At 44.6% G+C, this 10,944-nt stretch overlaps 1 pseudogene; it reads right to left on the bottom strand.

Annotated features, from left to right (window-relative positions):
• Window positions 1-257: 257 nt before the first annotated feature.
• Window positions 258-10,944, bottom strand: part of LOC130139124 (wall-associated receptor kinase-like 1) — a 32,640-nt pseudogene continuing 21,953 nt past the window's right edge.

Below are 10,944 nucleotides of genomic sequence, written 5' to 3'. Positions count from 1 at the left end.
GCCACTTCATCATATATTAGCAGGATGATTTTGCAGCTCTTTCTTTTTGGCAAATAAACACCATTACAGTACTTACGTCAAACTCGGACACCGAGCCAGAGACATCTTGAAAAAGGTACTGCTGCTCGAACACTCTTTTGGTCTCAACACCAGCAACAAGGAAACGACTTTAAAAAGCTGTCTATAATTGACTAGTCGAAGGGCAAGGTCCCCTTTATTTGTTAAGGCTAACAGATAAGGGTAAAGAGAAATGGTGCAGTTTATCATTGGCCTCTGCATGTATAGCTAGAAATTGTTGCGGATATGATGCCAGAAATTGCTGCCTTCACCATGATTCACAATGTGCGAGTGGCTGCACATCTGAAAATGTAGTTACACCTATGTCCATGAAAGATTTGCCAGATGTGAAAATAGAGTCACGAGATTCAGCGGCCTCGATCTTTTCTTGATTTTGTTGGAAGCTCGAAGAGCTTCGGAGCTTCCTTATTCCCTCCAACTCCAATGCCACTACTTTCATTGTTGGCCGCTTCCTCCCAATCGAGCTCAAGCACCTTCTTGTGAGGTTAGCAACTGTGGTAATCTCTTCTTTCTTGCCTTCCACCATAGCTCGAGGATCAGCAATGTCAAACAAACAATTCTGCCTCATTGAATTAATAAAATAGTCCGCGAGGCTCCTTCCTTCTTCCCTAAGCTGACAGATTGGCATTTTCCCTGTTAGGAGTTCAACGAGGACCACTCCTAGGCTGTACACATCGCTTTTGTCAGTAAAATGACCTGTTCTGAAGCACTCCGGATCCAAGTATCCAAAAGTCCCCCGCACCAATGTGGTTACGTGATACAGACTTGGAAATACCGAAATCTGCGACTTTAGCACGATGTTTCTCATCCAAGAGGATATTGGTGGTCTTGATGTCGTGATGATAGATGGGTATAGAAGCCGCCGAGTGCAAGTAAAATAAGGCTCCTGCGATTTCGGTTGCAATTCATTGGCGTGTGTCCCATGATACGAGAAGGTCTTCATTCGGGTCATGCAAATATTTGTAAAGAGTCCCGTTTGGTATGAACTCATAAACTAAAAGCAGGATTTCTGTTTCCAAGCAGCACCTCATTAGCTTGACCACATTCCTGTGACCGATTTGCGAGAGAATGATGACCTCATTGATGAACTCCTCAACGTTTTCCTTGTCCATCATTTTCGATTTCTTAACGGCAACTATTTTTCCATTAGTCAGCATTCCCTTGTAAACAACACCTTGTCCACCTTGGCCGAGTATCCTATCTTGGTTGAAACGGTCAGTGGCCTTCTCTAAATCCTCGAAACAGAATAATTTGCTCTTCGCAACATTGCCTTCAGGTGATGAAGATAGATGTCGTTGCGACAAGAGTCCCCACTGCGATTTGAAGCACTTCTCTTTTTGCTTAATTTGTCTTCTTTTCTTGATGACTTTGTATAACCACCGAGAGAGAAGCAACGCTTGCACTAATCCTCCAACGCACGCTCCGAGGACTGCAGTCCGGAAATTTAGCAGAGGACAGAGTCATAAAAAGCACCTGCTGTAAAGAATCTATACAGTTGTGCTAAACTATACATCTATAAATAGAGTAATTTGGAAGGAGGAAAACTATTATTCTCGCATTGAGTTATGGATATCCTTTCGCAATTTCTTCCCATCATAGGAAGCCACCAACTATATATGGGACAATTTGGATTACGAAATGAGGTTGTATTAAAGAAAGCTTTTTAGCCAAATTGAATGCAATAAAGTTTACTGGATGTCGTGTAAACCATCTAATGAAATTGATGATTAATTTTTAATGGTATCGCATAGTAATCTCACTCTTACTAAACTTATCTCACCATCGGCACCACAAAAAACTTCATCATATAGATTAACAAAAGTTCTATTTCCGAGGAAAAATAATCATCTTATGCAAATAACATAGCTTGGAAATTGAATTCGACACTTCAATCAGATCATGACATGTGGAAGATTAGAACGATACGTCAAATTGAAAGAGAATAGACAATCCTCTTAGAACGAGGGGTAAGGTATAATTTATTTCCGTACCTTTTTTTAACATATTTTAGGCTATGCTGTTCTTTTTCTAACAATAATCTAGAGCATGAAGTGGTCTAAAATTATAGTTTAAAAGATCTACTTACCAATAAGAATAGGTATCTTCCTACCAGCGACGCAGTCATAGCTGCCCCCTTTGTTCACACAAATTCCGGGACACGTATCTGGATCTTCACATTCATTAATATCTGATGACAGATGATAAAATAAACATATTAGCAGCGAAACCCATCTCCTTGAGTAAAATTAGCGAGACTATAAGGTCCCATTTCCTCTGAAGATGTTAAATCCAAAGCTAAAAAATATATCATGCTTGTAACGAAAGGACTGTCCTGTTCTCCTTTGTTTCCAGTAAATTATTATCATTATAATTCATTCGATTCTGTTTGAAAGTGCATTCACTTTGTATAATCTTGGGCAGATAAACAAGAAAAAGAATGCAGATAACCATGTGTGTGATCACTAAACAGTGCGAATGCATTCTGTTCAGAGAAAAATCTAGGAATGAACAAGCCACTTATCTGTATGGTGCCCTTAAATACACAATGGGATAGCATAAAGTATGTTACCTTGACGCCCTTCAATAAGATAGGGGTTACCACTATAACTCCATCGGCAATAGCACTGCATAAATGGCATTTCACTTGCATATGATCCATAGAGGCTGTATCTGGTACATCTTAAGGGATCAAGAAAATTCGAGTTGTAGCCTTGCATGATAACCTCAAGTTCGTAGTTGGTATTGTTTGAAATCTCCCATTTCAACACCACTGGAACCGTATCATTCAAACGCAAATCATATAGACCTGTAACGTTAGACCTCAAGAACCATGATCTTTCTACCAGGAAAGCGTACTTGCATCCCTGAGGTCCACCTTCTTCTTTGAAATCCACACTAAAGCCCTGAAGGTTAAAGGGGAGTGTAGTCTGGCAGCATCCGTCCCTCCCGGAACAAGCACTATACCGGCTAATGTTGGTGTTGGTTCCAGCACATTTTGACCTGCAACCGACAACAGCAGATTCTGCACTATTCATTGTTGCCAGGGTGTTGCAACCGACGGACGTAAAGACGTTCCATGTCTGGGAGAAGACAAATTGACTTCCTTCTAAGCTCACTAGCACACCAAGTCCTTCGCCCCCGCAGCTTGCATTTGAGTAAATTAATGGAAAACTGACCGTAGTCATGCCGTTCATGGATCCACTATTATCGGGGAGTGAAATGTTGGGAACTCGTAATCCGATCTTCTTTAGTATGGGAACCATGTTGTTTTGCTGGCAGATGATCTCATACCAGTCATCCAAGAAAGACCTGGCTCCTACTCCGAAGGGGAAGGGAATGGTGACGTTTCCACATGTCACGCCCCGCACCCTAATACCCTAGGTTTGGGCGCGCGACACCCCTCTTACATAGGTCATTTAATTGCGACGTCCCAGGAGGCGTCGCCGACCCATCGCATTAACTAACAAGTAAGCACATATGGAAGCAAATTCTAATATCACCCAACCAAACAGCACAATAGGGATAACATAAGAAACACATTCACCAAAAGCATGCTTCATATATATATGCATCAAGATGATCGGATGTTAGCAAAATACAAACCCGTAACTACGGGCCTTTATCCGATTCGAACAAAAGGGGTCGGGGTTAGACCTATCTCCTCTATCTACGAGGGCCTCCTCAAAAAGACACGACTCCCTCATACTCGGATATGCTATGGCTCCTCTACGGGGTCGTAGTTCGGGTTCGACTCTGGATCACTTACGAGACCGTCGGGGACATTCAACCCCAAAGCGTCCCACGAAATTGCGCCAGGCGCACCCGGCGGTCCGTCAAAGCCTCGGAGAGGTCCAAAACGCTCATCACCGAACCACACATACCATGCTTTGAAGTGATGAGGAACTAAGTTAGGAAGCCCCTCGTAAAAAAAACGGTGGTCGTGTACTCCTCGTATGTCGTGTCCATCCCCGGTGCAACGTACTCAACTATCTCAACATCTTGGTCCACCGGGACCCCAAAATGTAGTATCCGTATATCCATACTAAGGGCTTGAAAAGAGGTGAACAATGACAAATGAGAAAATCTCAATAAGCGGAACCGCTAAACCTCGAGTAGAATGAAACCTTGCTTCGGAAAGACGAAGGGTAACTCATCAACTTCGCATGTCACAAAACCATCAATTAAACACTCATACTTCTTACCTTCCGACGGCACATCAAATTCACATAACTATTCACACGCGAAGTCTTGCTTTCAATCGATATGCGACAATCATGCATATTAATCAAGAACACGTAATACCACATAATTCATGCACAATGCATCCACACATGTTCCGATTATTACGATCGCTCAGGGCCACGACCAACACTCGCGTTGGTGGTCTTCCGGTGTAACTGAGCATCGTCCCGCCCCATCATGCACGGCATCATCTCGACCTCACTCGAAGATGGCATTCAATTAAGAGCATCGTTCCAACCTCCATCACGAACGGCAACCGAAATCCATCGGGCATCGTCTCTTGCAATCATACGAGTACGGAACCATTTATGTGATCAAGCAAGCATATCAATCACTCAAGCCAATTATTATCATCCACTTAGGCCAATGCAAGAGTGTTTCATGCTCACGCATTTAGAACATCTAAATTCTGCACACATAAAATGTACTAGAGTGATTGCACATGAAAGAAAATAGTGCATATATGAAATTGGGGTAAACCTGGGCAGATTACACAGTAACCAAAATCATTCCAAAATAAATAGTAAATGTACTCCAAAAATTCTAAATTATGGACATGTCATAGAAAACACCTTGATAAACATTTCTTATGAAGAACACAAAACCAAGTTCAATCTAAAATCATGTCTTTTTGTCACTCAAAGTTAGATTGAAATCAGCTCGTTCAAACCGACTACTCGGTCCTCAAAATACATCTCTTTCAGTACCCAAATCACCTTAAAAATCTTCGAAATCTTTATATGTCATATAAAGAAAAGTTATTAACAACTTTTGTGAAGGAATCTTGTTGAAAATAGATCTAGAAAAATTTATAAAAATTCGGAAAGACAAGAAGGCCAGAGAAACAGTATTCCAGGGCAGTTTAAACACGGTTCGAAGATCGGCTTTTGTGCGACCCAAATAACCTCCAAAAATTCCAGATTTAAAATATGTTAAATTTCAAGATTTTAGGAACAACTTTTATGAAGAACACCACTTCAGATTAAGCCCACAAAGGTCTCTAAAAAAATAGTAAATCGAAGAGGTACAACAATAACAAATTCGGGTTTCAAATCAAACTTCAAAGATTCAAGCCCTAGTTGATACCCACCAATCTTCAGCCCACAAAACTCATTCCACCAGGTCCAAATCATCATGCAACAGCCACTTGAATATCCATAAACACATATGAGGAATCAAGCTCAACCAAGACTAACCTAGGACCGATATGCATAAAATAACGCCCTAGCCAAGGTTTAGAAGAACCACTTACTAAACCATTGGAACTACGAGTGAAGATGGACAAATGGCGTCGACGAACGAGCGACGACATGGCACGGTTGGTGGCGGTGAGCGTTGAGCGGCTCGGCATGGGTTGAACGGCGACAAGGCGACGAGTGGCGTGGCACGGTGGTGGTGATGGCCGGCGGTGCTAGTGGTGACTAGCGGTGGTGGTGATGGTGGTGGCATGAGTGAGGGAGAGAAGAGAGGGAGAGGAAGAGATAAATGAGAGTGACAAATAAGAGTGTTATCCTAAGGGGCAAAAGTACACCACAAGTGCCATAACTTGTGTACGGCGATCACTTTTGTGCCACAACTTTTTTTCGGATCACTTTCGTGCCAAGTCGAAGGAAAAGAGATCACTTTAGTGCCAATTTGGCCGGAAATCCGACGTGGCATTTTTTTTATTAATTTTTGACGCCGACGTGGCTCGCCGGAGGCTGAGTCAGCGTGTACAATCATCATTTTTTTTAAAATAATCTTTTTTCAGCTTGTACAGTCAGCATTTTTAATTTTAAATATTTTTTTCCTTTTTTTTTTTTCTTCTTTCCTTTTTCTTTTCTTTTCTTTTTTTCTTTTCTCGCCTCTCACCGCCGGCCGCCGGTGGCCGGCCGGCCACCGGCGAAGCCCGGGAAGGGCTGGGCGAGGGCAGCCTTGCCCATGGCCGGCGAGGGCGGCTAACCTCGCCCGACAGGCGAGGCCAGCCCAAGCGAGGTCAGCTCCTGCCCGACGCCGCCGAGGGTCGCCTCGCGATCCGCGAGGCGACCCTCGCCGGCGTCGGGCGAGGGAAGCCCTCGCCCGGGCGGGTGAAGGTCACCTCGCCGGCGGCGGGCGAGGGAAGCCCTCGCCGGGTGGGCGAGGGTCGCCTCGCCTCGAGTCGGGCATGGGCGACCCTCGCCCGAGTCGGCGTGGGCGACCTCGCCCGACACCGGCGAGGTCGCCCTCGCCGATCCGGCGAGGGCGACCCTCGCCCGCCCGTGCGAGGGCTTCCTTCGCCCGACGCCGGCGAGGGTCGCCTCGCCGGATCCCGGACGGGGCGACCCTCGCCCGCGTCTGGCGAGGCTCGCCCAGGCGGGCGAGGTCGCCCTCGCCCGAGTCGGGCGTGGGCGACCCTCGCTCGGCGCCGGCGAGGGTCGCCTCGCTGAGTCGAGCGTGGGCGACCCTCGCCCGAGCGCCGGCGAGGGGCAGCCTCGCCTGTCGCCGGCGAGGGTCGGCCGCCCTCGCTCGGCCATGGGCAAGGCCGCCTCGCCCGGCCAGCTTCCGGGCTTCGCCGGTGGCCGGCCGGCCACCGGCAACCGGCCAGCCACCGGCAACCGGCCGGCGAGGGGAGAAAAGAAAAGAAAAGAAAAAGGAAAGAAAAAAAAAGGAAAAAAATTATTTAAAATTAAAAATGCTGACTGTACACGCTAAAAGAAATTATTTAAAATTAAAAATGCTGACTGTACACGCTGACTCAGCCTCCGGCGAGCCACGTCGGCGTAAAGAATTAATAAAAAATGCCACGTCGGATTTCCGGCCAAATTGGCACTAAAGTAATCTCTTTTTCTCCGACTTGGCACCAAAGTGATCCGAAAAAAAGTTATGGCACCAAAGTGATCGCCGTACACAAGTTATGGCACTTGTGGTGTACTTTTGCCTATCCTAAGGTGTTCTTGCAAAGGAGAGAGAGAGAGAGAGACCAATAATACACTTGCACTTATGGCCCTAGGCTTAGGCTAGCTTAGCCTTTAAAATATGTCAATCACATCCCAACCCTTAGGTAATCATACCTACTAAATTAGGCACATACAAGAAGTTCAAAGGGAAGACAATTCTAGAAGCTAATAAGTGGGTCCCTTTCTCTAACCACCCCCCCCCCCCCCCCAAAAAAAAAAGTGGCGCCCAAGCCATTAGGATGAGACCAAAAATTTGTCTCATCTACATCAAGGCTTCTAGAAGTTGCACATAAATGAAAACTATAGGTTAATCAAACATAGGACACCAATCAAGCACATTGTACAATAATGTGCAACATTCAAATAATTAATCAAGGTCCAATGTGGTAGGATGGCCTTACCTTCTTGATTGGCGCCTAAATGAGTCCGAATAAATCCAATATCGCGTAATTAATTGACGTCAGATTAAGGATGTCACAACTCTTCCCCCCTTAAAGAAATTTCGTCCTCGAAATTTGCAGAATTACTTGATTCTTCGAATAGATAGGGGTGTTGGCGCTTCATCATCTCTTCACTTTCCCAGGTCGCTCCCTCTGTTCCACGATGTTGCCAGATGACCTTGACTAAGGGAATGACCTTATTGCGTAGCACTTGCTCCTTTCTATCCGTGATTCGCACTGGCTTTCCTACCTACAACATTCTGTCATCCACGTCGATCTCTTCAAAACTAAGTACGTATGCCGAATCGGGTTCATACCTCCTTAGCATAGATACGTGTTAGCATGGATACATGAAACATGTTGTGAACCTGAGCAAGTCTAGGCGGCAATGCTAGCCAATAGGCCAAAATCTCTATTTGTTCTAAAATCTTGAAAGGTCCAACGAACCTAGGGCTCAGCTTCCCTTTCTTGCTAAAGCATAACGTTCCTCTCATAGGTGACACCTTAAGGAAGACATAATCACCTACTTGAAATTCCAAGGGTCTACGCCGTCTATTCGCATAACTTTTCTGACAGCTTTGGGCAATCTTAAGTCTTTCTCTGATAATCTTAATGGTGTCCACTGATTGTTAGACTAACTCTGGGCCAATAATCCTTCTTTCACCAACTTCGTCCCAATAGATTGGAGTTCTACAGACACGATCATACATTGCCTCAAACGGTGCCATTCTGATGCTCTGCTGGTAGCTATTATTGTAGGCGAACTCGACGAGATGTAGTTGCTCTTCCCATCCTCCTTTAAAATCCAAAACACAAGCTCGCAACATATGCTCGAGTGTCTGAATAGTTCTTTCGGATTGACCATCTGTCTGCGGATGATAAGTTGTGCTATACTAAAGTTTCGTTCCCATAGTAGTTTAAAGACTTTCTAAAACGTTGCTATAAACTTGGAGTATCGATTAGAAGTGATTGTCACTGGCACTCCATGGAAACGAATTATTTGCTGCACATTCAACTCAGCATATCTGTCCATTGCAAAGTTCTTTCGCACAGCAATAAAATGTGCCGATTTGGTTAGTTTGTCGACTATGACCCAAATAGAATTATTACCTCGTTGGCTCCTCGGTAATCCCATCACAAAGTCCATCGTGATGTGCTCCCACTTCCATTCTGGAATCTCTAGCGGTCGCAAAAGTCCACCTGATTTGCAGTGTTACGCTTTTACTTGTGGGCATGTCAAGAATTTGGCTATATGCTTGGCGACATCTATCTTTATGCCATTTCACTAGCAATATTGCCGAAGGTTCTAATACATCTTCGTGCTACCTAGATGTATGCTGTAGTTGCTTCTGTGAGTTTCTAACAGAATTTCTTCCTTGAGTTTTGCATTGTTGGGTACGCATAGCTGTCCTTGGAATTTTAGTATTCCGTCTTTTGCCACTTGGAAATCTGGTTTCCTCTTTTCTGCGCTTTCTTGCAGAATCCTTCGGATTGTTGGATCCATTGGTTGCAGTGCCTTAATCTTTGTCTGCACTTTTGGTTCAATTCTAAGGGTAGCCAGAAGACTAAAAAGATAGTTTACCTCGAATTTAAAATATGAGTCCCATACTCCTTCGAGAAGAATCCATTCTTGAACCATCAATTGCGCAATGGTTGACTTCCGACTGAGTGCATCTGCTATATTGTTGGCCTTTCCGGGATGATCAAGAATGTCACAGTTGTAATCCTTGAGAAGTTCCATCCAGCGTCGTTACCTCATGTTTAGCTCCTTTTGAGAAAATAGGTACTTCAGACTTTAGTGGTTTGTGTAGATTATGAACCGATGTCCGCTCAAGTAATGTCTCCAAATCTTCAAGGCGAAGATGATCGTTATCAATTCCAAGTCGTGAGTTGGATAGTTCAGCTCGTAGGGTCTTAGTTGCCTGGACGCATAGGCCACCACTCTTCCATGTTGCATTAAGATGCAACCTAGTCCCTTATGAGAAGCGTTGCTGTAAATCTCATAACCTCCGGGACCAGACGGTATTGTCAACACTGGGGCAGTGGTCAATTTCTGCTTGAGTTCTTGAAAACTCCTCTCACATTTATCCGTCCATTCGAACTTCACTTCCTTCTTCAATAGTCGCGTCAGGGGCGTAGCTATTCCAAAGAATTTATCCACGAATCGCCGATAATAGCCAGCCAGGCCTAGGAAGCTTCGAACCTCTATCACTGTCGTTGGTCTTGGCCAATTCATGACTGCTTCTATCTTCGTCGGATCCACTGCAATTCCTTCGCCAGATATTACGTGACCAAGAAAAGCTACACGATTAAGCCAAAACTCATACTTACTGAACTTGGCGTAAAGTGTGTGTTCTCGGAGGGTCAGCAGTACCATCCTCAAATGTTGTTCATGCTCCGCCAGACTCTTCGAGTACACCAGTGTGTCGTCAATGAACACTATGACAAATTGATCCAAGTATGCTTTGAACACTCGGCTCATTAAATCCATGAAAGTAGCTGGGGCATTGGTCAAACCAAACGGCATCACTGTAAACTCATAGTGATCGTACCGAGTCCGAAATGCCGTCGTTGGAATATCCTCCTTTTTTATTCTCAGCTGATGGCATCCCATCCTCAAGTCTATCTTGGAAAATACCGACGCTCCTTGAAGTTGATCAAACAAGTCATTGATTATCGGTAATGGATATTTGTTCTTGATTGTCACTTGGTTGAGTTGTTGATAGTTGATGCATAGACACAACGATCCGTTTTTCTTCTTCACGAACAAGACTGGCACTCCCCAAGGGGATGTACTAGGGCGAATGAACCCTTTATCCAGCAATTCTTGCATCTACACCTTCAGTTCCTTCAGTTTTGATAGCGCCATTTGGTAAGGGGCCTTTGAAATAGGCTCTGTTCCACAAGCTAGCTCGATCACAAACTCTATCTCTCTTCCTGGAGGCAATCCTGGCAATTCTTTTGAAAAGATGTCGACAAAATCTCACACCACGATGATGTCTTCCATCTTCGGTTCTTCAACAGACATGTTAACCACGGTCACCAAATAACTTTGACAACCTTCCTCCAGTAGTTGAGCTACTTCAAGAGATGAATTCAAAGGTATCAAAAGTCCTCCCCCGTTTCCTACGAACTCGTAGCTAGGACTATCAAACGGGTTGAATTGAATTACCTTACTATAACAGTCCACCGTAGCTCGTTGCTTTTTGAGCAAATCCATTCCGATAATGACGTCAAAGTCATATAGAGCCAAAACAACAAAGTCTATG

Source organism: Syzygium oleosum, unplaced genomic scaffold (assembly GCF_021117445.2).
Source record: "Syzygium oleosum isolate NSW1041296 unplaced genomic scaffold, Sole_v2.1 Sole_v2.10, whole genome shotgun sequence".
Taxonomy (NCBI): Eukaryota; Viridiplantae; Streptophyta; class Magnoliopsida; order Myrtales; family Myrtaceae; genus Syzygium; species Syzygium oleosum.
Note: the sequence above shows the minus strand (reverse complement) of the source record. Positions and strands in the feature narration are given on the sequence as shown.